Source organism: Osmia lignaria, unplaced genomic scaffold (assembly GCF_051020975.1).
Source record: "Osmia lignaria lignaria isolate PbOS001 unplaced genomic scaffold, iyOsmLign1 scaffold0003, whole genome shotgun sequence".
NCBI lineage: Eukaryota > Metazoa > Arthropoda > Insecta > Hymenoptera > Megachilidae > Osmia > Osmia lignaria.
In genome coordinates, this window is record NW_027478160.1 from 11,835,781 (window position 1) to 11,862,270 (window position 26,490).

The window sequence follows — 26,490 nt, forward strand, 5'->3', positions numbered from 1 at the left end:
GCCCCTTCCCTTGAGATATATCTGCAAATATCTCGGAAACGAAGCGAGCTATGGCAAAATGTTAAGAGACCTTTTTTGTAGAGAATTAAGTTTCCTACTTTTTATGTTCTATGATATTTTTTGATCAGATGCGTAGTTCTCGAGATATATCAAGATATTTAAAAGTTCCGAAGCCGCACCAACATAATAGAGATACAGAAACACCGTGGCCCCTTTCTTTGAGATAACTCTGCACTATTGCGAGCTGCAAATGCCACTTCCAGCTTAGCTGTGCAGAGTAAGAACAACAAGAAGAAGAAATATCTCGAAATATGTCCGTCAGGCCAGTTCCTTTGAGCTGAATCTGCAAATATCTCGGAAACGAAGCGAGCTATGGCAAAATGTTAAGAGACCGTTTTTGTAGAGAATTAAGTTTCCTACTTTTTATGTTCTATGATATTTTTTGATCAGATGCGTAGTTCTCGAGATATATCAAGATATTTAAAAGTTCCGAAGCCGCACCAACATAATAGAGATACAGAAACACCGTGGCCCCTTTCTTTGAGATAACTCTGCACTAGTGCGAGCCGCAAATGCCACTTCCAGCTTAGCTGTGCAGAAGAAGAACAACAAGAAGAAGAAATATCTCGAAATATGTCCGTCAGGCCCCTTCCCTTGAGATATATCTGCAAATATCTCGGAAACGAAGCGAGCTATGGCAAAATGTTAAGAGACCTTTTTTGTAGAGAATTAAGTTTCCTACTTTTTATGTTCTATGATATTTTTTGATCAGATGCGTAGTTCTCGAGATATATCAAGATATTTAAAAGTTCCGAAGCCGCACCAACATAATAGAGATACAGAAACACCGTGGCCCCTTTCTTTGAGATAACTCTGCACTAGTGCGAGCCGCAAATGCCACTTCCAGCTTAGCTGTGCAGAAGAAGAACAACAAGAAGAAGAAATATCTCGAAATATGTCCGTCAGGCCCCTTCCCTTGAGATAAATCTGCAAATATCTCGGAAACGAAGAGAGCTATGGCAAAATGTTAAGAGACCTTTTTTGTAGAGAATTATGTTACCTACAATTTATGTTCTATGATATTTTTTGATCAGAAGCGTAGTTTTCGAGATATATCGAGATATTTAAAAGTTCCGAAGCCGCACCAACATAATAGAGATACAGAAACACCGTGGCCCCTTTCTTTGAGATAACTCTGCACTAGTGCGAGCCGCAAATGCCACTTCCAGCTTAGCTGTGCAGAAGAAGAACAACAAGAAGAAGAAATATCTCGAAATATGTCCGTCAGGCCCCTTCCGTTGAGATAAATATGCAAATATCTCGGAAACGAAGCGAGCTATGGCAAAATGTTAAGAGACCTTTTTTGTAGAGAATTAAGTTTCCTACTTTTTATGTTCTATGATATTTTTTGATCAGACGCGTAGTTCTCGAGATATATCAAGATATTTAAAAGTTCCGAAGCCGCACCAACATAATAGAGATACAGAAACACCGTGGCCCCTTTCTTTGAGATAACTCTGCACTATTGCGAGCTGCAAATGCCACTTCCAGCTTAGCTGTGCAGAAGAAGAACAACAAGAAGGAGAAATATCTCGAAATATGTCCGTCAGGCCCCTTCCCTTGAGATAAATCTGCAAATATCTCGGAAACGAAGAGAGCTATGGCAAAATGTTAAGAGACCTTTTTTGTAGAGAATTATGTTTCCTACAATTTATGTTCTATGATATTTTTTGATCAGAAGCGTAGTTTTCGAGATATATCGAGATATTTAAAAGTTCCGAAGCCGCACCAACATAATAGAGATACAGAAACACCGTGGCCCCTTTCTTTGAGATAACTCTGCACTAGTGCGAGCCGCAAATGCCAGTTCCAGCTTAGCTGTGCAGAAGAACAACAACAAGAAGAAGAAATATCTCGAAATATGTCCGCCAGGCCCCTTCCCTTGAGATAAATCTGCAAATATCTCGGAAACGAAGCGAGCTATGGCAAAATGTTAAGAGACCTTTTTTGTAGAGAATTAAGTTTCCTACTTTTTATGTTCTATGATATTTTTTGATCAGATGCGTAGTTCTCGAGATATATCAAGATATTTAAAAGTTCCGCGGCCGCACCAACATAATAGAGATACAGAAACACCGTGGCCCCTTTCTTTGAGATAACTCTGCACTAGTGCGAGCCGCAAATGCCACTTCCAGCTTAGCTGTGCAGAAGAAGAACAACAAGAAGAAGAAATATCTCGAAATATGTCCGTCAGGCCCCTTCCCTTGAGATATATCTGCAAATATCTCGGAAACGAAGCGAGCTATGGCAAAATGTTAAGAGACCTTTTTTGTAGAGAATTAAGTTTCCTACTTTTTATGTTCTATGATATTTTTTGATCAGATGCGTAGTTCTCGAGATATATCAAGATATTTAAAAGTTCCGAAGCCGCACCAACATAATAGAGATACAGAAACACCGTGGCCCCTTTCTTTGAGATAACTCTGCACTATTGCGAGCTGCAAATGCCACTTCCAGCTTAGCTGTGCAGAGTAAGAACAACAAGAAGAAGAAATATCTCGAAATATGTCCGTCAGGCCAGTTCCTTTGAGCTGAATCTGCAAATATCTCGGAAACCAAGCGAGCTATGGCAAAATGTTAAGAGACCGTTTTTGTAGAGAATTAAGTTTCCTACTTTTTATGTTCTATGATATTTTTTGATCAGATGCGTAGTTCTCGAGATATATCAAGATATTTAAAAGTTCCGAAGCCGCACCAACATAATAGAGATACAGAAACACCGTGGCCCCTTTCTTTGAGATAACTCTGCACTAGTGCGAGCCGCAAATGCCACTTCCAGCTTAGCTGTGCAGAAGAAGAACAACAAGAAGAAGAAATATCTCGAAATATGTCCGTCAGGCCCCTTCCCTTGAGATATATCTGCAAATATCTCGGAAACGAAGCGAGCTATGGCAAAATGTTAAGAGACCTTTTTTGTAGAGAATTATGTTTCCTACAATTTATGTTCTATGATATTTTTTGATCAGAAGCGTAGTTTTCGAGATATATCGTGATATTTAAAAGTTCCGAAGCCGCACCAACATAATAGAGATACAGAAACACCGTGGCCCCTTTCTTTGAGATAACTCTGCACTAGTGCGAGCCGCAAATGCCACTTCCAGCTTAGCTGTGCAGAAGAAGAACAACAAGAAGAAGAAATATCTCGAAATATGTCCGTCAGGCCCCTTCCCTTGAGATAAATATGCAAATATCTCGGAAACGAAGCGAGCTATGGCAAAATGTTAAGAGACCTTTTTTGTAGAGAATTAAGTTTCCTACTTTTTATGTTCTATGATATTTTTTGATCAGATGCGTAGTTCTCGAGATATATCAAGATATTTAAAAGTTCCGAAGCCGCACCAACATAATAGAGATACAGAAACACCGTGGCCCCTTTCTTTGAGATAACTCTGCACTATTGCGAGCTGCAAATGCCACTTCAAGCTTAGCTGTGCAGAGGAAGAACAACAAGAAGAAGAAATATCTCGAAATATGTCCGTCAGGCCAGTTCCTTTGAGCTGAATCTGCAAATATCTCGGAAACGAAGCGAGCTATGGCAAAATGTTAAGAGACCTTTTTTATAGAGAATTAAGTTTCCTACCTTTTATGTTCTATGATATTTTTTGATCAGATGCGTAGTTCTCGAGATATATCAAGATATTTAAAAGTTCCGAAGCCGCACCAACATAATAGAGATACAGAAACACCGTGGCCCCTTTCTTTGAGATAACTCTGCACTATTGCGAGCTGTAAATGCCACTTCCAGCTTAGCTGTGCAGAAGAAGAACAACAAGAAGAAGAAATATCTCGAAATATGTCCGTCAGGCCCCTTCCCTTGAGATATATCTGCACATATCTCGGAAACGAAGCGAGCTATGGCAAAATGTTAAGAGACCTTTTTTGTAGAGAATTATGTTTCCTACAATTTATGTTCTATGATATTTTTTGATCAGAAGCGTAGTTTTCGAGATATATCGAGATATTTAAAAGTTCCGAAGGCGCACCAACATAATAGAGATACAGAAACACCGTGGCCCCTTTCTTTGAGATAACTCTGCACTAGTGCGAGCCGCAAATGCCACTTCCAGCTTAGCTGTGCAGAAGAAGAACAACAAGAAGAAGAAATATCTCGAAATATGTCCGTCAGGCCCCTTCCCTTGAGATAAATCTGCAAATATCTCGGAAACGAAGCGAGCTATGGCAAAATGTTAAGAGACCTTTTTTGTAGAGAATTAAGTTTCCTACTTTTTATGTTCTATGATATTTTTTGATCAGATGCGTAGTTCTCGAGATATATCAAGATATTTAAAAGTTCCGAAGCCGCACCAACATAATAGAGATACAGAAACACCGTGGCCCCTTTCTTTGAGATAACTCTGCACTATTGCGAGCTGGAAATGCCACTTCCAGTTTAGCTGTGCAGAAGAAGAACAACAAGAAGAAGAAATATCTCGAAATATGTCCGTTAGGCCCCTTCCCTTGAGATGAATCTGCAAATATCTCGGAAACGAAGCGAGCTATGGCAAAATGTTAAGAGACCTTTTTTGTAGAGAATTAAGTTTCCTACTTTTTATGTTCTATGATATTTTTTGATCCGAAGCGTAGTTTTCGAGATATATCGAGATATTTAAAAGTTCCGAAGCCGCACCAACATAATAGAGATACAGAAACACCGTGGCCCCTTTCTTTGAGATAACTCTGCACTAGTGCGAGCCGCAAATGCCACTTCCAGCTTAGCTGTGCAGAAGAAGAACAACAAGAAGAAGAAATATCTCGAAATATGTCCGTCAGGCCCCTTCCCTTGAGATAAATATGCAAATATCTCGGAAACGAAGCGAGCTATGGCAAAATGTTAAGAGACCTTTTTTGTAGAGAATTAAGTTTCCTACTTTTTATGTTCTATGATATTTTTTGATCAGATGCGTAGTTCTCGAGATATATCAAGATATTTAAAAGTTCCGAAGCCGCACCAACATAATAGAGATACAGAAACACCGTGGCCCCTTTCTTTGAGATAACTCTGCACTAGTGCGAGCCGCAAATGCCACTTCCAGCTTAGCTGTGCAGAAGAAGAACAACAAGAAGAAGAAATATCTCGAAATATGTCCGTCAGGCCCCTTCCCTTGAGATAAATCTGCAAATATCTCGGAAACGAAGCGAGCTATGGCAAAATGTTAAGAGACCTTTTTTGTAGAGAATTAAGTTTCCTACTTTTTATGTTCTATGATATTTTTTGATCAGATGCGTAGTTCTCGAGATATATCAAGATATTTAAAAGTTCCGAAGCCGCACCAACATAATAGAGATACAGAAACACCGTGGCCCCTTTCTTTGAGATAACTCTGCACTAGTGCGAGCCGCAAATGCCACTTCCAGCTTAGCTGTGCAGAAGAAGAACAACAAGAAGAAGAAATATCTCGAAATATCTCCGTCAGGCCCCTTCCCTTGAGATATATCTGCAAATATCTCGGAAACGAAGCGAGCTATGGCAAAATGTTAAGAGACCTTTTTTGTAGAGAATTATGTTGCCTACAATTTATGTTCTATGATATTTTTTGATCAGAAGCGTAGTTTTCGAGATATATCGTGATATTTAAAAGTTCCGAAGCCGCACCAACATAATAGAGATACAGAAACACCGTGGCCCCTTTCTTTGAGATAACTCTGCACTATTGCGAGCTGCAAATGCCACTTCCAGCTTAGCTGTGCAGAGGAAGAACAACAAGAAGAAGAAATATCTCGAAATATGTCCGTCAGGCCAGTTCCTTTGAGCTGAATCTGCAAATATCTCGGAAACGAAGCGAGCTGTGGCAAAATGTTAAGAGACCGTTTTTGTAGAGAATTAAGTTTCCTACTTTTTATGTTCTATGATATTTTTTGGTCAGATGCGTAGTTCTCGAGATATATCAAGATATTTAAAAGTTCCGAAGCCGCACCAACATAATAGAGATACAGAAACACCGTGGCCCCTTTCTTTGAGATAACTCTGCACTAGTGCGAGCCGCAAATGCCACTTCCAGCTTAGCTGTGCAGAAGAAGAACAACAAGAAGAAGAAATATCTCGAAATATGTCCGTCAGACCCCTTCCCTTGAGATGAATCTGCCAATATCTCGGAAACGAAGCGAGCTATGGCAAAATGTTAAGAGACCTTTTTTGTAGAGAATTAAGTTTCCTACTTTTTATGTTCTATGATATTTTTTGATCAGAAGCGTAGTTTTCGAGATATATCGAGATATTTAAAAGTTCCGAAGGCGCACCAACATAATAGAGATACAGAAACACCGTGGCCCCTTTCTTTGAGATAACTCTGCACTATTGCGAGCTGCAAATGCCACTTCCAGCTTAGCTGTGCAGAGGAAGAACAACAAGAAGAAGAAATATCTCGAAATATGTCCGTCAGGCCAGTTCCTTTGAGCTGAATCTGCAAATATCTCGGAAACGAAGCGAGCTATGGCAAAATGTTAAGAGACCGTTTTTGTAGAGAATTAAGTTTCCTACTTTTTATGTTCTATGATATTTTTTGATCAGATGCGTAGTTCTCGAGATATATCAAGATATTTAAAAGTTCCGAAGCCGCACCAACATAATAGAGATACAGAAACACCGTGGCCCCTTTCTTTGAGATAACTCTGCACTAGTGCGAGCCGCAAATGCCACTTCCAGCTTAGCTGTGCAGAAGAAGAACAACAAGAAGAAGAAATATCTCGAAATATGTCCGTCAGACCCCTTCCCTTGAGATGAATCTGCAAATATCTCGGAAACGAAGCGAGCTATGGCAAAATGTTAAGAGACCTTTTTTGTAGAGAATTAAGTTTCCTACTTTTTATGTTCTATGATATTTTTTGATCAGAAGCGTAGTTTTCGAGATATATCGAGATATTTAAAAGTTCCGAAGGCGCACCAACATAATAGAGATACAGAAACACCGTGGCCCCTTTCTTTGAGATAACTCTGCACTAGTGCGAGCCGCAAATGCCACTTCCAGCTTAGCTGTGCAGAAGAAGAACAACAAGAAGAAGAAATATCTCGAAATATGTCCGTCAGGCCCCTTCCCTTGAGATAAATCTGCAAATATCTCGGAAACGAAGCGAGCTATGGCAAAATGTTAAGAGACCTTTTTTGTAGAGAATTAAGTTTCCTACTTTTTATGTTCTATGATATTTTTTGATCAGATGCGTAGTTCTCGAGATATATCAAGATATTTAAAAGTTCCGAAGCCGCACCAACATAATAGAGATACAGAAACACCGTGGCCCCTTTCTTTGAGATAACTCTGCACTACTGCGAGCTGGAAATGCCACTTCCAGTTTAGCTGTGCAGAAGAAGAACAACAAGAAGAAGAAATATCTCGAAATATGTCCGTCAGACCCGTTCCCTTGAGATGAATCTGCAAATATCTCGGAAACGAAGCGAGCTATGGCAAAATGTTAAGAGACCTTTTTTGTAGAGAATTAAGTTTCCTACTTTTTATGTTGTATGATATTTTTTGATCCGAAGCGTAGTTTTCGAGATATATCGAGATATTTAAAAGTTCCGAAGCCGCACCAACATAATAGAGATACAGAAACACCGTGGCCCCTTTCTTTGAGATAACTCTGCACTAGTGCGAGCCGCAAATGCCACTTCCAGCTTAGCTGTGCAGAAGAAGAACAACAAGAAGAAGAAATATCTCGAAATATGTCCGTCAGGCCCCTTCCCTTGAGATAAATATGCAAATATCTCGGAAACGAAGCGAGCTATGGCAAAATGTTAAGAGACCTTTTTTGTAGAGAATTAAGTTTCCTACTTTTTATGTTCTATGATATTTTTTGATCAGATGCGTAGTTCTCGAGATATATCAAGATATTTAAAAGTTCCGAAGCCGCACCAACATAATAGAGATACAGAAACACCGTGGCCCCTTTCTTTGAGATAACTCTGCAGTAGTGCGAGCCGCAAATGCCACTTCCAGCTTAGCTGTGCAGAAGAAGAACAACAAGAAGAAGAAATATCTCGAAATATGTCCGTCAGGCCCCTTCCCTTGAGATAAATCTGCAAATATCTCGGAAACGAAGCGAGCTATGGCAAAATGTTAAGAGACCTTTTTTGTAGAGAATTAAGTTTCCTACTTTTTATGTTCTATGATATTTTTTGATCAGATGCGTAGTTCTCGAGATATATCAAGATATTTAAAAGTTCCGAAGCCGCACCAACATAATAGAGATACAGAAACACCGTGGCCCCTTTCTTTGAGATAACTCTGCACTACTGCGAGCTGGAAATGCCACTTCCAGTTTAGCTGTGCAGAAGAAGAACAACAAGAAGAAGAAATATCTCGAAATATGTCCGTTAGGCCCCTTCCCTTGAGATAAATCTGCAAATATCTCGGAAACGAAGCGAGCTATGGCAAAATGTTAAGAGACCTTTTTTGTAGAGAATTAAGTTTCCTACTTTTTATGTTCTATGATATTTTTTGATCAGAAGCGTAGTTTTCGAGATATATCGATATATTTAAAAGTTCCGAAGCCGCACCAACATAATAGAGATACAGAAACACCGTGGCCCCTTTCTTTGAGATAACTCTGCACTAGTGCGAGCCGCAAATGCCACTTCCAGCTTAGCTGTGCAGAAGAAGAACAACAAGAAGAAGAAATATCTCGAAATATGTCCGTCAGGCCCCTTCCCTTGAGATAAATATGCAAATATCTCGGAAACGAAGCGAGCTATGGCAAAATGTTAAGAGACCTTTTTTGTAGAGAATTAAGTTTCCAACTTTTTATGTTCGATGATATTTTTTGATCAGATGCGTAGTTCTCGAGATATATCAAGATATTTAAAAGTTCCGAAGCTGCACCAACATAATAGAGGTACAGAAACACCGTGGCCTCTTTCTTTGAGATAACTCTGCACTATTGCGAGCTGCAAATGCCACTTCGAGCTTAGCTGTGCAGAAGAAGAACAACAAGAAGAAGAAATATCTCGAAATATGTCCGTCAGACCCGTTCCCTTGAGATGAATCTGCAAATATCTCGGAAACGAAGCGAGCTATGGCAAAATGTTAAGAGACCTTTTTTGTAGAGAATTAAGTTTCCTACTTTTTATGTTGTATGATATTTTTTGATCCGAAGCGTAGTTTTCGAGATATATCGAGATATTTAAAAGTTCCGAAGCCGCACCAACATAATAGAGATACAGAAACACCGTGGCCCCTTTCTTTGAGATAACTCTGCACTAGTGCGAGCCGCAAATGCCACTTCCAGCTTAGCTGTGCAGAAGAAGAACAACAAGAAGAAGAAATATCTCGAAATATGTCCGTCAGGCCCCTTCCCTTGAGATAAATATGCAAATATCTCGGAAACGAAGCGAGCTATGGCAAAATGTTAAGAGACCTTTTTTGTAGAGAATTAAGTTTCCTACTTTTTATGTTCTATGATATTTTTTGATCAGATGCGTAGTTCTCGAGATATATCAAGATATTTAAAAGTTCCGAAGCCGCACCAACATAATAGAGATACAGAAACACCGTGGCCCCTTTCTTTGAGATAACTCTGCAGTAGTGCGAGCCGCAAATGCCACTTCCAGCTTAGCTGTGCAGAAGAAGAACAACAAGAAGAAGAAATATCTCGAAATATGTCCGTCAGGCCCCTTCCCTTGAGATAAATCTGCAAATATCTCGGAAACGAAGCGAGCTATGGCAAAATGTTAAGAGACCTTTTTTGTAGAGAATTAAGTTTCCTACTTTTTATGTTCTATGATATTTTTTGATCAGATGCGTAGTTCTCGAGATATATCAAGATATTTAAAAGTTCCGAAGCCGCACCAACATAATAGAGATACAGAAACACCGTGGCCCCTTTCTTTGAGATAACTCTGCACTAGTGCGAGCCGCAAATGCCACTTCCAGCTTAGCTGTGCAGAAGAAGAACAACAAGAAGAAGAAATATCTCGAAATATCTCCGTCAGGCCCCTTCCCTTGAGATATATCTGCAAATATCTCGGAAACGAAGCGAGCTATGGCAAAATGTTAAGAGACCTTTTTTGTAGAGAATTATGTTTCCTACAATTTATGTTCTATGATATTTTTTGATCAGAAGCGTAGTTTTCGAGATATATCGTGATATTTAAAAGTTCCGAAGCCGCACCAACATAATAGAGATACAGAAACACCGTGGCCCCTTTCTTTGAGATAACTCTGCACTATTGCGAGCTGCAAATGCCACTTCCAGCTTAGCTGTGCAGAGGAAGAACAACAAGAAGAAGAAATATCTCGAAATATGTCCGTCAGGCCAGTTCCTTTGAGCTGAATCTGCAAATATCTCGGAAACGAAGCGAGCTATGGCAAAATGTTAAGAGACCTTTTTTGTAGAGAATTAAGTTTCCTACTTTTTATGTTCTATGATATTTTTTGATCAGATGCGTAGTTCTCGAGATATATCAAGATATTTAAAAGTTCCGAAGCCGCACCAACATAATAGAGATACAGAAACACCGTGGCCCCTTTCTTTGAGATAACTCTGCACTAGTGCGAGCCGCAAATGCCACTTCCAGCTTAGCTGTGCAGAAGAAGAACAACAAGAAGAAGAAATATCTCGAAATATGTCCGTCAGGCCCCTTCCCTTGAGATAAATATGCAAATATCTCGGAAACGAAGCGAGCTATGGCAAAATGTTAAGAGACCTTTTTTGTAGAGAATTAAGTTTCCTACTTTTTATGTTCTATGATATTTTTTGATCAGATGCGTAGTTCTCGAGATATATCAAGATATTTAAAAGTTCCGAAGCCGCACCAACATAATAGAGATACAGAAACACCGTGGCCCAGTTCTTTGAGATAACTCTGCACTATTGCGAGCTGGAAATGCCACTTCCAGTTTAGCTGTGCAGAAGAAGAACAACAAGAAGAAGAAATATCTCGAAATATGTCCGTTAGGCCCCTTCCCTTGAGATAAATCTGCAAATATCTCGGAAACAAAGCGAGCTATGGCAAAATGTTAAGAGACCTTTTTTGTAGAGAATTAAGTTTCCTACTTTTTATGATCTATGATATTTTTTGATCAGAAGCGTAGTTTTCGAGATATATCGAGATATTTAAAAGTTCCGAAGCCGCACCAACATAATAGAGATACAGAAACACCGTGGCCCCTTTCTTTGAGATAACTCTGCACTAGTGCGAGCCGCAAATGCCACTTCCAGCTTAGTTGTGCAGAAGAAGAACAACAAGAAGAGGAAATATCTCGAAATATGTCCGTCAGGCCCCTTCCCTTGAGATAAATATGCAAATATCTCGGAAACGAAGCGAGCTATGGCAAAATGTTAAGAGACCTTTTTTGTAGAGAATTAAGTTTCCTACTTTTTATGTTCTATGATATTTTTTGATCAGATGCGTAGTTCTCGAGATATATCAAGATATTTAAAAGTTCCGAAGCCGCACCAACATAATAGAGATACAGAAACACCGTGGCCCCTTTCTTTGAGATAACTCTGCACTAGTGCGAGCCGCAAATGCCACTTCCAACTTAGCTGTGCAGAAGAAGAACAACAAGAAGAAGAAATATCTCGAAATATGTCCGTCAGGCCCCTTCCCTTGAGATAAATCTGCAAATATCTCGGAAACGAAGCGAGCTATGGCAAAATGTTAAGAGACCTTTTTTGTAGAGAATTAAGTTTCCTACTTTTTATGTTCTATGATATTTTTTGATCAGATGCGTAGTTCTCGAGATATATCAAGATATTTAAAAGTTCCGAAGCCGCACCAACATAATAGTGATACAGAAACACCGTGGCCCGTTTCTTTGAGATAACTCTGCACTAGTGCGAGCCGCAAATGCCACTTCCAGCTTAGCTGTGCAGAAGAAGAACAACAAGAAGAAGAAATATCTCGAAATATGTCCGTCAGGCCCCTTCCCTTGAGATATATCTGCAAATATCTCGGAAACGAAGCGAGCTATGGCAAAATGTAAAAGAGACCTTTTTTGTAGAGAATTATGTTTCCTACAATTTATGTTCTATGACATTTTTTGATCAGAAGCGTTGTTTTCGAGATATATCGAGATATTTAAAAGTTCCGAAGCCGCACCAACATAATAGAGATACAGAAACACCGTGGCCCCTTTCTTTGAGATAACTCTGCACTAGTGCGAGCCGCAAATGCCACTTCCAGCTTAGCTGTGCAGAAGAAGAACAACAAGAAGAAGAAATATCTCGAAATATGTCCGTCAGGCCCCTTCCCTTGAGATAAATATGCAAATATCTCGGAAACGAAGCGAGCTATGGCAAAATGTTAAGAGACCTTTTTTGTAGAGAATTAAGTTTCCTACTTTTTATGTTCTATGATATTTTTTGATCAGATGCGTAGTTCTCGAGATACATCAAGATATTTAAAAGTTCCGAAGCCGCACCAACATAATAGAGATACAGAAACACCGTGGCCCCTTTCTTTGAGATAACTCTGCACTATTGCGAGCTGCAAATGCCACTTCCAGCTTAGCTGTGCAGAGGAAGAACAACAAGAAGAAGAAATATCTCGAAATATGTCCGTCAGGCCAGTTCCTTTGAGCTGAATCTGCAAATATCTCGGAAACGAAGCGAGCTATCGCAAAATGTTAAGAGACCGTTTTTGTAGAGAATTAAGTTTCCTACTTTTTATGTTCTATGATATTTTTTGATGAGACGCGTAGTTCTCGAGATATATCAAGATATTTAAAAGTTCCGAAGCCGCACCAACATAATAGAGATACAGAAACACCGTGGCCCCTTTCTTTGAGATAACTCTGCACTATTGCGAGCTGCAAATGCCACTTCCAGCTTAGCTGTGCAGAAGGAGAACAACAAGAAGGAGAAATATCTCGAAATATGTCCGTCAGGCCCCTTCCCTTGAGATAAATCTGCAAATATCTCGGAAACGAAGAGAGCTATGGCAAAATGTTAAGAGACCTTTTTTGTAGAGAATTAAGTTTCCTACTTTTCATGTTCTATGATATTTTTTGATCAGATGCGTAGTTCTCGAGATATATCAAGATATTTAAAAGTTCCGAAGTCGCACCAACATAATAGAGATACAGAAACACCGTGGCCCCTTTCTTTGAGATAACTCTGCACTAGTGCGAGCCGCAAATGCCACTTCCAGCTTAGCTGTGCAGAAGAAGAACAACAAGAAGAAGAAATATCTCGAAATATGTCCGTCAGGCCCCTTCCCTTGGGATAAATCTGCAAATATCTCGGAAACCAAGCGAGCTATGGCAAAATGTTAAGAGACCTTTTTTGTAGAGAATTAAGTTTCCTACTTTTTATGTTCTATGATATTTTTTGATCAGATGCGTAGTTCTCGAGATATATCAAGATATTTAAAAGTTCCGAAGCCGCACCAACATAATAGAGATACAGAAACACCGTGGCCCCTTTCTTTGAGATAACTCTGCACTATTGCGAGCTGTAAATGCCACTTCCAGCTTAGCTGTGCAGAAGAAGAACAAACAAGAAGAAGAAATATCTCGAAATATGTCCGTCAGGCCCCTTCCCTTGAGATATATCTGCAAATATCTCGGAAACGAAGCGAGCTATGGCAAAATGTTAAGAGACCTTTTTTGTAGAGAATTATGTTTCCTACAATTTATGTTCTATGATATTTTTTGATCAGAAGCGTAGTTTTCGAGATACATCGAGATATTTAAAAGTTCCGAAGCCGCACCAACATAATAGAGATACAGAAACACCGTGGCCCCTTTCTTTGAGATAACTCTGCACTAGTGCGAGCCGCAAATGCCACTTCCAGCTTAGCTGTGCAGAAGAAGAACAACAAGAAGAAGAAATATCTCGAAATATGTCCGTCAGGCCCCTTCCCTTGAGATATATCTGCAAATATCTCGGGAACGAAGCGAGCTATGGCAAAATGTTAAGAGACCTTTTTTGTAGAGAATTCTGTTTCCTACAATTTATGTTCTATGATATTTTTTGATCAGAAGCGTAGTTTTCGAGATATATCGAGATATTTAAAAGTTCCGAAGCCGCACCAACATAATAGAGATACAGAAACACCGTGGCCCCTTTCTTTGAGATAACTCTGCACTAGTGCGAGCCGCAAATGCCACTTCCAGCTTAGCTGTGCAGAAGAAGAACAACAAGAAGAAGAAATATCTCGAAATATGTCCGTCAGGCCCCTTCCCTTGAGATAAATCTGCAAATATCTCGGAAACGAAGCGAGCTATGGCAAAATGTTAAGAGACCTTTTTTGTAGAGAATTAAGTTTCCTACTTTTTATGTTCTATGATATTTTTTGATCAGATGCGTAGTTCTCGAGATATATCAAGATATTTAAAAGTTCCGAAGCCGCACCAACATAATAGAGATACAGAAACACCGTGGCCCCTTTCTTTGAGATAACTCTGCACTATTGCGAGCTGCAAATGCCACTTCCAGCTTAGCTGTGCAGAGGAAGAACAACAAGAAGAAGAAATATCTCGAAATATGTCCGTCAGGCCAGTTCCTTTGAGCTGAATCTGCAAATATCTCGGAAACGAAGCGAGCTATGGCAAAATGTTAAGAGACGTTTTTTATAGAGAATTATGTTTCCTACAATTTATGTTCTATGATATTTTTTGATCAGAAGCGTAGTTTTCGAGATATATCGAGATATTTAAAAGTTCCGAAGCCGCACCAACATAATAGGGATACAGAAACACCGTGGCCCCTTTCTTTGAGATAACTCTGCACTAGTGCGAGCCGCAAATGCCACTTCCAGCTTAGCTGTGCAGAAGAAGAACAACAAGAAGAAGAAATATCTCGCAATATGTCCGTCAGGCCCCTTCCCTTGAGATAAATCTGCAAATATCTCGGAAACGAAGCGAGCTATGGCAAAATGTTAAGAGACCTTTTTTGTAGAGAATTAAGTTTCCTACTTTTTATGTTCTATGATATTTTTTGATCAGATGCGTAGTTCTCGAGATATATCAAGATATTTAAAAGTTCCGAAGCCGCACCAACATAATAGAGATACAGAAACACCGTGGCCCCTTTCTTTGAGATAACTCTGCACTATTGCGAGCTGCAAATGCCACTTCCAGCTTAGCTGTGCAGAGGAAGAACAACAAGAAGAAGAAATATCTCAAAATATGTCCGTCAGGCCAGTTCATTTGAGCTGAATCTGCAAATATCTCGGAAACGAAGCGAGCTATGGCAAAATGTTAAGAGACGTTTTTTACAGAGAATTATGTTTCCTACAATTTATGTTCTCTGATATTTTTTGATCAGAAGCGTAGTTTTCGAGATATATCGAGATATTTAAAAGTTCCGAAGCCGCACCAACATAATAGGGATACAGAAACACCGTGGCCCCTTTCTTTGAGATAACTCTGCACTATTGCGAGCTGTAAATGCCACTTCCAGCTTAGCTGTGCAGAAGAAGAACAACAAGAAGAAGAAATATCTCGAAATATGTCCGTCAGGCCCCTTCCCTTGAGATATATCTGCAAATATCTCGGAAACGAAGCGAGCTATGGCAAAATGTTAAGAGACCTTTTTTGTAGGGAATTAAGTTTCCTACTTTTTATGTTCTATGATATTTTTTGATCGGATGCGTAGCTCTCGAGATATATCAAGATATTTAAAAGTTCCGAAGCCGCACCAACATAATAGAGATACAGAAACACCGTGGCCCCTTTCTTTGAGATAACTCTGCACTATTGCGAGCTGCAAATGCCACTTCCAGCTTAGCTGTGCAGAAGAAGACCAACAAGAAGAAGAAATATCTCGAAATATGTCCGTCAGGCCCCTTCCCTTGAGATAAATCTGCAAATATCTCGGAAACGAAGCGAGCTATGGCAAAATGTTAAGAGACCTTATTTGTGGAGAATTAAGTTTCCTACTTTTTATGTTCTATGATATTTTTTGATCAGAAGCGTAGTTGTCGAGATACATCGAGATATTTAAAAGTTCCGAAGCCGCACCAACATAATAGAGATACAGAAACACCGTGGCCCCTTTCTTTGAGATAACTCTGCACTATTGCGAGCTGCAAATGCCACTTCCAGCTTAGCTGTGCAGAAGAAGAACAACAAGAAGAAGAAATATCTCGAAATATGTCCGTCAGGCCCCTTCCCTTGAGATATATCTGCAAATATCTCGGAAACGAAGCGAGCTATGGCAAAATGTTAAGAGACCTTTTTTGTAGAGAATTATGTTTCCTACAATTTAGGTTCTATGATATTTTTTGATCAGAAGCGTAGTTTTCGAGATATATCGAGATATTTAAAAGTTCCGAAGCCGCACCAACATAATAGAGATACAGAAACACCGTGGCCCCTTTCTTTGAGATAACTCTGCACTAGTGCGAGCCGCAAATGCCACTTCCAGCTTAGCTGTGCAGAAGAAGAACAACAAGAAGAAGAAATATCTCGAAATATGTCCGTCAGGCCCCTTCCCTTGAGATAAATATGCAAATATCTCGGAAACGAAGCGAGGTATGGCAAAATGTTAAGAGACCTTTTTTGTAGAGAATTAAGTTTCCTACTTTTTACGTTATATGATATTTTTTGATCAGATGCGTAGTTCTCGAGATATATCAAGATATTTAAAAGTTCCGAAGCCGCACCAACATAATAGAGATACAGAAACACCGTGGCCCCTTTCTTTGAGATAACTCTGCACGATTGCGAGCTGGAAATGCCACTTCCAGTTTAGCTGTGCAGAAGAAGAACAACAAGAAGAAGAAATATCTCGAAATATGTCCATCAGGACCCTTCCCTTGAGATAAATCTGCAAATATCTCGGAAACGAAGCGAGCTATGGCAAAATGTTAAGAGACGTTTTTTGTAGAGAATAATGTTTCCTACAATTTACGTTCTATGATATTTTTTGATCAGAAGCGTAGTTTTCGAGATATATCGATATATTTAAAAGTTCCGAAGCCGCACCAACATAATAGAGATACAGAAACACCGTGGCCCCTTTCTTTGAGATAACTCTGCACTAGTGCGAGCCGCAAATGCCACTTCCAGCTTAGCTGTGCAGAAGAAGAACAACAAGAAGAAGAAATATCTCGAAATATGTCCGTCAGGCCCCTTCCCTTGAGATAAATCTGCAAATATCTCGGACACGAAGCGAGCTATGGCAAAATGTTAAGAGACCTTTTTTGTAGAGAATTAAGTTTCCTACTTTTTATGTTCTATGATATTTTTTGATCAGATGCGTAGTTCTCGAGATATATCAAGATATTTAAAAGTTCCGAAGCCGCACCAACATAATAGAGATACAGAAACACCGTGGCCCCTTTCTTTGAGATAACTCTGCACTATTGCGAGCTGCAAATGCCACTTCCAGCTTAGCTGTGCAGAGGAAGAACAACAAGAAGAAGAAATATCTCAAAATATGTCCGTCAGGCCAGTTCCTTTGAGCTGAATCTGCAAATATCTCGGAAACGAAGCGAGCTATGGCAAAATGTTAAGAGACGTTTTTTACAGAGAATTATGTTTCCTACAATTTATGTTCTATGATATTTTTTGATCAGAAGCGTAGTTTTCGAGATATATCGAGATATTTAAAAGTTCCGAAGCCGCACCAACATAATAGGGATACAGAAACACCGTGGCCCCTTTCTTTGAGATAACTCTGCACTAGTGCGAGCCGCAAATGCCACTTCCAGCTTAGCTGTGCAGAAGAAGAACAACAAGCAGAGGAAATATCTCGCAATATGTCCGTCAGGCCCCTTCCCTTGAGATAAATCTGCAAATATCTCGGAAACGAAGCGAGCTATGGCAAAATGTTAAGAGACCTTTTTTGTAGAGAATTAAGTTTCCTACTTTTTATGTTCTATGATATTTTTTGATCAGATGCGTAGTTCTCAAGATATATCAAGATATTTAAAAGTTCCGAAGCCGCACCAACATAATAGAGATACAGAAACACCGTGGCCCCTTTCTTTGAGATAACTCTGCACTATTGCGAGCTGTAAATGCCACTTCCAGCTTAGCTGTGCAGAAGAAGAACAACAAGAAGAAGAAATATCTCGAAATATGTCCGTCAGGCCCCTTCCCTTGAGATATATCTGCAAATATCTCGGAAACGAAGCGAGCTATGGCAAAATGTTAAGAGACCTTTTTTGTAGGGAATTAAGTTTCCTACTTTTTATGTTCTATGATATTTTTTGATCGGAGGCGTAGCTCTCGAGATATATCAAGATATTTAAAAGTTCCGAAGCCGCACCAACATAATAGAGATACAGAAACACCGTGGCCCCTTTCTTTGAGATAACTCTGCACTATTGCGAGCTGCAAATGCCACTTCCAGCTTAGCTGTGCAGAAGAAGACCAACAAGAAGAAGAAATATCTCGAAATATGTCCGTCAGGCCCCTTCCCTTGAGATAAATCTGCAAATATCTCGGAAACGAAGCGAGCTATGGCAAAATGTTAAGAGACCTTATTTGTGGAGAATTAAGTTTCCTACTTTTTATGTTCTATGATATTATTTGATCAGATGCGTAGTTCTCGAGATATATCAAGATATTTAAAAGTTCCGAAGCCGCACCAACATAATAGAGATACAGAAACACCGTGGCCCCTTTCTTTGAGATAACTCTGCACTATTGCGAGCTGGAAATGCCACTTCCAGTTTAGCTGTGCAGAAGAAGAACAACAAGAAGAAGAAATATCTCGAAATATGTCCGTCAGGCCCCTTCCCTTGAGATATATCTGCATATATCTCGGAAACGAAGCGAGCTATGGCAAAATGTTGAGAGACCTTTTTTGTAGAGAATTAAGTTTTCTACTTTTTATGTTCTATGATATTTTTTGATCAGATGCGTAGTTCTCGAGATATATCAAGATATTTAAAAGTTCCGAAGCCGCACCAACATAATAGAGATACAGAAACACCGTGGCCCCTTTCTTTGAGATAACTCGGCACTACTGCGAGCTGGAAATGCCACTTCCAGTTTAGCTGTGCAGAAGAAGAACAACAAGAAGAAGAAATATCTCGAAATATGTCCGTCAGACCTCTTCCCTTGAGATAAATCTGCAAATATCTCGGAAACGATGCGATCTATGGCAAAATGTTAAGAGACCTTTTTTGTAGAGAATTAAGTTTCCTACTTTTTATGTTCTATGATATTTTTTGATCAGATGCGTAGTTCTCGAGATATATCAAGATATTTAAAAGTTCCGAAGCCGCACCAACATAATAGAGATACAGAAACACCGTGGCCCCTTTCTTTGAGATAACTCTGCAGTATTGCGATCTGTAAATGCCACTTCCAGCTTAGCTGTGCAGGAGAAGAACAACAAGAAGAAGAAATATCTCGAAATATGTCCGTCAGGCCCCTTCCCTTGAGATAAATCTGCAAATATCTCGGAAACGAAGCGAGCTATGGCAAAATGTTAAGAGACCTTTTTTGTAGAGAATTATGTTTCCTACAATTTATGTTCTATGATATTTTTTGATCAGAAGCGTAGTTTTCGAGATATATCGAGATATTTAAAAGTTCCGAAGCCGCACCAACATAATAGAGATACAGAAACACCGTGGCCCCTTTCTTTGAGATAACTCTGCACTATTGCGAGCTGTAAATGCCACTTCCAGCTTAGCTGTGCAGAAGAAGAACAACAAGAAGAAGAAATATCTCGAAATATGTCCGTCAGGCCCCTTCCCTTGAGATATATCTGCAAATATCTCGGAAACGAAGCGAGCTATGGCAAAATGTTAAGAGACCTTTTTTGTAGAGAATTATGTTTCCTACAATTTATGTTCTATGATATTTTTTGATCAGAAGCGTAGTTTTCGAGATACATCGAGATATTTAAAAGTTCCGAAGCCGCACCAACATAATAGAGATACAGAAACACCGTGGCCCCTTTCTTTGAGATAACTCTGCACTAGTGCGAGCCGCAAATGCCACTTCCAGCTTAGCTGTGCAGAAGAAGAACAACAAGAAGAAGAAATATCTCGAAATATGTCCGTCAGGCCCCTTCCCTCGAGATAAATCTGCAAATATCTCGGAAACGAAGCGAGCTATGGCAAAATGTTAAGAGACCTTTTTTGTAGGGAATTAAGTTTCCTACTTTTTATGTTCTATGATATTTTTTGATCAGATGCGTAGTTCTCGAGATATATCAAGATATTTAAAAGTTCCGAAGCCGCACCAACATAATAGAGATACAGAAACACCGTGGCCCCTTTCTTTGAGATAAGTCTGCACTAGTGCGAGCCGCAAATGCCGCTTCCAGCTTAGCTGTGCAGAAGAAGAACAACAAGAAGAAGAAATATCTCGAAATATGTCCGTCAGGCCCCTTCCCTTGAGATAAATCTGCAAATATCTCGGAAACGAAGCGAGCTATGGCAAAATGTTAAGAGACCTTTTTTGTAGGGAATTAAGTTTCCTACTTTTCATGTTCTATGATATTTTTTGATCGGATGCGTAGCTCTCGAGATATATCAAGATATTTAAAAGTTCCGAAGCCGCACCAACATAATAGAGATACAGAAACACCGTGGCCCCTTTCTTTGAGATAACTCTGCACTATTGCGAGCTGCAAATGCCACTTCCAGCTTAGCTGTGCAGAAGAAGACCAACAAGAAGAAGAAATATCTCGAAATATGTCCGTCAGGCCCCTTCCCTTGAGATAAATCTGCAAATATCTCGGAAACGAAGCGAGCTATGGCAAAATGTTAAGAGACCTTATTTGTGGAGAATTAAGTTTCCTACTTTTTATGTTCTATGATATTATTTGATCAGATGCGTAGTTCTCGAGATATATCAAGATATTTAAAAGTTCCGAAGCCGCACCAACATAATAGAGATACAGAAACACCGTGGCCCCTTTCTTTGAGATAACTCTGCACTATTGCGAGCTGGAAATGCCACTTCCAGTTTAGCTGTGCAGAAGAAGAACAACAAGAAGAAGAAATATCTCGAAATATGTCCGTCAGGCCCCTTCCCTTGAGATAAATCTGCATATATCTCGGAAACGAAGCGAGCTATGGCAAAATGTTGAGAGACCTTTTTTGTAGAGAATTAAGTTTTCTACTTTTTATGTTCTATGATATTTTTTGATCAGATGCGTAGTTCTCGAGATATATCAAGATATTTAAAAGTTCCGAAGCCGCACCAACATAATAGAGATACAGAAACACCGTGGCCCCTTTCTTTGAGATAACTCGGCACTACTGCGAGCTGGAAATGCCACTTCCAGTTTAGCTGTGCAGAAGAAGAACAACAAGAAGAAGAAATATCTCGAAATATGTCCGTCAGACCTCTTCCCTTGAGATAAATCTGCAAATATCTCGGAAACGAAGCGATCTATGGCAAAATGTTAAGAGACCTTTGTTGTAGAGAATTAAGTTTCCTACTTTTTATGTTCTATGATATTTTTTGATCAGATGCGTAGTTCTCGAGATATATCAAGATATTTAAAAGTTCCGAAGCCGCACCAACATAATAGAGATACAGAAACACCGTGGCCCCTTTCTTTGAGATAACTCTGCAGTATTGCGATCTGTAAATGCCACTTCCAGCTTAGCTGTGCAGGAGAAGAACAACAAGAAGAAGAAATATCTCGAAATATGTCCGTCAGGCCCCTTCCCTTGAGATATATCTGCAAATATCTCGGAAACGAAGCGAGCTATGGCAAAATGTTAAGAGACCTTTTTTGTAGAGAATTATGTTTCCTACAATTTATGTTCTATGATATTTTTTGATCAGAAGCGTAGTTTTCGAGATATATCGAGATATTTAAAAGTTCCAAAGCCGCACCAACATAATAGAGATACAGAAACACCGTGGCCCCTTTCTTTGAGATAACTCTGCACTAGTGCGAGCCGCAAATGCCACTTCCAGCTTAGCTGTGCAGAAGAAGAACAACAAGAAGAAGAAATATCTCGAAATATGTCCGTCAGGCCCCTTCCCTTGAGATAAATCTGCAAATATCTCGGAAACGAAGCGAGCTATGGCAAAATGTTGAGAGACCTTTTTTGTAGAGAATTAAGTTTCCTACTTTTTATGTTCTATGATATTTTTTGATCAGATGCGTAGTTCTCGAGATATATCAAGATATTTAAAAGTTCCGAAGCCGCACCGACATAATAGAGATACAGAAACACCGTGGCCCCTCTCTTTGAGATAACTCTGCACTATTGCGAGCTGGAAATGCCACTTCCAGTTTAGCTGTGCAGAAGAAGAACAACAAGAAGAAGAAATATCTCGAAATATGTCCGTCAGGCCCCTTCCCTTGAGATAAATCTGCAAATATCTCGGAAACGAAGCGAGCTATGGCAAAATGTTAAGAGACCTTTTTTGTAGAGAATTATGTTTCCTACAATTTATGTTCTATGATATTTTTTGATCAGAAGCGTAGTTTTCGAGATATATCGAGATATTTAAAAGTTCCGAAGCCGCACCAACATAATAGAGATACAGAAACACCGTGGCCCCTTTCTTTGAGATAACTCTGCACTAGTGCGAGCCGCAAATGCCACTTCTAGCTTAGCTGTGCAGAAGAAGAACAACAAGAAGAAGAAATATCTCGAAATATGTCCGTCAGGCCCCTTCCCTTGACATAAATCTGCAAATATCTCGGAAACGAAGCGAGCTATGGCAAAATGTTAAGAGACCTTATTTGTGGAGAATTAAGTTTCCTACTTTTTATGTTCTATGATATTATTTGATCAGATGCGTAGTTCTCGAGATATATCAAGATATTTAAAAGTTCCGAAGCCGCACCAACATAATAGAGATACAGAAACACCGTGGCCCCTTTCTTTGAGATAACTCTGCACTATTGCGAGCTGGAAATGCCACTTCCAGTTTAGCTGTGCAGAAGAAGAACAACAAGAAGAAGAAATATCTCGAAATATGTCCGTCAGGCCCCTTCCCTTGAGATAAATCTGCATATATCTCGGAAACGAAGCGAGCTATGGCAAAATGTTGAGAGACCTTTTTTGTAGAGAATTATGTTTCCTACAATTTATGTTCTATGATATTTTTTGATCAGAAGCGTAGTTTTCGAGATATATCGAGATATTTAAAAGTTCCGAAGCCGCACCAACATAATAGAGATACAGAAACACCGTGGCCCCTTTCTTTGAGATAACTCTGCACTAGTGCGAGCCGCAAATGCCACTTCTAGCTTAGCTGTGCAGAAGAAGAACAACAAGAAGAAGAAATATCTCGAAATATGTCCGTCAGGCCCCTTCCCTTGACATAAATCTGCAAATATCTCGGAAACGAAGCGAGCTATGGCAAAATGTTAAGAGACCTTATTTGTGGAGAATTAAGTTTCCTACTTTTTATGTTCTATGATATTATTTGATCAGATGCGTAGTTCTCGAGATATATCAAGATATTTAAAAGTTCCGAAGCCGCACCAACATAATAGAGATACAGAAACACCGTGGCCCCTTTCTTTGAGATAACTCTGCACTATTGCGAGCTGGAAATGCCACTTCCAGTTTAGCTGTGCAGAAGAAGAACAACAAGAAGAAGAAATATCTCGAAATATGTCCGTCAGGCCCCTTCCCTTGAGATAAATCTGCATATATCTCGGAAACGAAGCGAGCTATGGCAAAATGTTGAGAGACCTTTTTTGTAGAGAATTAAGTTTTCCACTTTTTATGTTCTATGATATTTTTTGATCAGATGCGTAGTTCTCGAGATATATCAAGATATTTAAAAGTTCCGAAGCCGCACCAACATAATAGAGATACAGAAACGCCGTGGCCCCTTTCTTTGAGATAACTCGGCACTACTGCGAGCTGGAAATGCCACTTCCAGTTTAGCTGTGCAGAAGAAGAACAACAAGAAGAAGAAATATCTCGAAATATGTCCGTCAGACCTCTTCCCTTGAGATAAATCTGCAAATATCTCGGAAACGAAGCGATCTATGGCAAAATGTTAAGAGACCTTTGTTGTAGAGAATTAAGTTTCCTACTTTTTATGTTCTATGATATTTTTTGATCAGATGCGTAGTTCTCGAGATATATCAAGATATTTAAAAGTTCCGAAGCCGCACCAACATAATAGAGATACAGAAACACCGTGGCCCCTTTCTTTGAGATAACTCTGCAGTATTGCGATCTGTAAATGCCACTTCCAGCTTAGCTGTGCAGGAGAAGAACAACAAGAAGAAGAAATATCTCGAAATATGTCCGTCAGGCCCCTTCCCTTGAGATATATCTGCAAATATCTCGGAAACGAAGCGAGCTATGGCAAAATGTTAAGAGACCTTTTTTGTAGAGAATTATGTTTCCTACAATTTATGTTCTATGATATTTTTTGATCAGAAGCGTAGTTTTCGAGATATATCGAGATATTTAAAAGTTCCAAAGCCGCACCAACATAATAGAGATACAGAAACACCGTGGCCCCTTTCTTTGAGATAACTCTGCACTAGTGCGAGCCGCAAATGCCACTTCCAGCTTAGCTGTGCAGAAGAAGAACAACAAGAAGAAGAAATATCTCGAAATATGTCCGTCAGGCCCCTTCCCTTGAGATAAATCTGCAAATATCTCGGAAACGAAGCGAGCTATGGCAAAATGTTGAGAGACCTTTTTTGTAGAGAATTAAGTTTCCTACTTTTTATGTTCTATGATATTTTTTGATCAGATGCGTAGTTCTCGAGATATATCAAGATATTTAAAAGTTCCGAAGCCGCACCGACATAATAGAGATACAGAAACACCGTGGCCCCTCTCTTTGAGATAACTCTGCACTATTGCGAGCTGGAAATGCCACTTCCAGTTTAGCTGTGCAGAAGAAGAACAACAAGAAGAAGAAATATCTCGAAATATGTCCGTCAGGCCCCTTCCCTTGAGATAAATCTGCAAATATCTCGGAAACGAAGCGAGCTATGGCAAAATGTTAAGAGACCTTTTTTGTAGAGAATTATGTTTCCTACAATTTATGTTCTATGATATTTTTTGATCAGAAGCGTAGTTTTCGAGATATATCGAGATATTTAAAAGTTCCGAAGCCGCACCAACATAATAGAGATACAGAAACACCGTGGCCCCTTTCTTTGAGATAACTCTGCACTAGTGCGAGCCGCAAATGCCACTTCTAGCTTAGCTGTGCAGAAGAAGAACAACAAGAAGAAGAAATATCTCGAAATATGTCCGTCAGGCCCCTTCCCTTGAGATAAATCTGCAAATATCTCGGAAACGAAGCGAGCTATGGCAAAATGTTAAGAGACCTTTTTTGTAGAGAATTAAGTTTCCTACTTTTTATGTTCTATGATATTTTTTGATCAGAGGCGTAGTTCTCGAGATATATCAAGATATTTAAAAGTTCCGAAGCCGCACCAACATAATAGAGATACAGAAACACCGTGGCCCCTTTCTTTGAGATAACTCTGCACTATTGCGAGCTGCAAATGCCACTTCCAGCTTAGCTGTGCAGAGGAAGAACAACAAGAAGAAGAAATATCTCGAAATATGTCCGTCAGGCCAGTTCCTTTGAGCTGAATCTGCAAATATCTCGGAAACGAAGCGAGCTATGGCAAAATGTTAAGAGACCTCTTTTGTAGAGAATTATGTTTCCTACAATTTATGTTCTATGATATTTTTTGATCAGAAGCGTAGTTTTCGAGATATATCGAGATATTTAAAAGTTCCGAAGCCGCACCAACATAATAGAGATACAGAAACACCGTGGCCCCTTTCTTTGAGATAACTCTGCACTAGTGCGAGCCGCAAATGCCACTTCCAGCTTAGCTGTGCAGAAGAAGAACAACAAGAAGAAGAAATATCTCGAAATATGTCCGTCAGGCCCCTTCCCTTGAGATAAATCTGCAAATATCTCGGAAACGAAGCGAGCTATGGCAAAATGTTAAGAGACGTTTTTTGTAGAGAATTATGTTTCCTACAATTTATGTTCTATGATATTTTTTGATCAGAAGCGTAGTTTTCGAGATATATCGATATATTTAAAAGTTCCGAAGCCGCACCAACATAATAGGGATACAGAAACACCGTGGCCCCTTTCTTTGAGATAACTCTGCACTAGTGCGAGCCGCAAATGCCACTTCCAGCTTAGCTGTGCAGAAGAAGAACAACAAGAAGAAGAAATATCTCGAAATATGTCCGTCAGGCCCCTTCCCTTGAGATAAATCTGCAAATATCTCGGAAACGAAGCGAGCTATGGCAAAATGTTAAGAGACCTTTTTTGTAGAGAATTAAGTTTCCTACTTTTTATGTTCTATGATATTTTTTGATCAGATGCGTAGTTCTCGAGATATATCAAGATATTTAAAAGTTCCGAAGCCGCACCAACATAATAGAGATACAGAAACACCGTGGCCCCTTTCTTTGAGATAACTCTGCAGTATTGCGAGCTGTAAATGCCACTTCCAGCTTAGCTGTGCAGGAGAAGAACAACAAGAAGAAGAAATATCTCGAAATATGTCCGTCAGGCCCCTTCCCTTGAGATATATCTGCAAATATCTCGGGAACGAAGCGAGCTATGGCAAAATGTTAAGAGACCTTTTTTGTAGAGA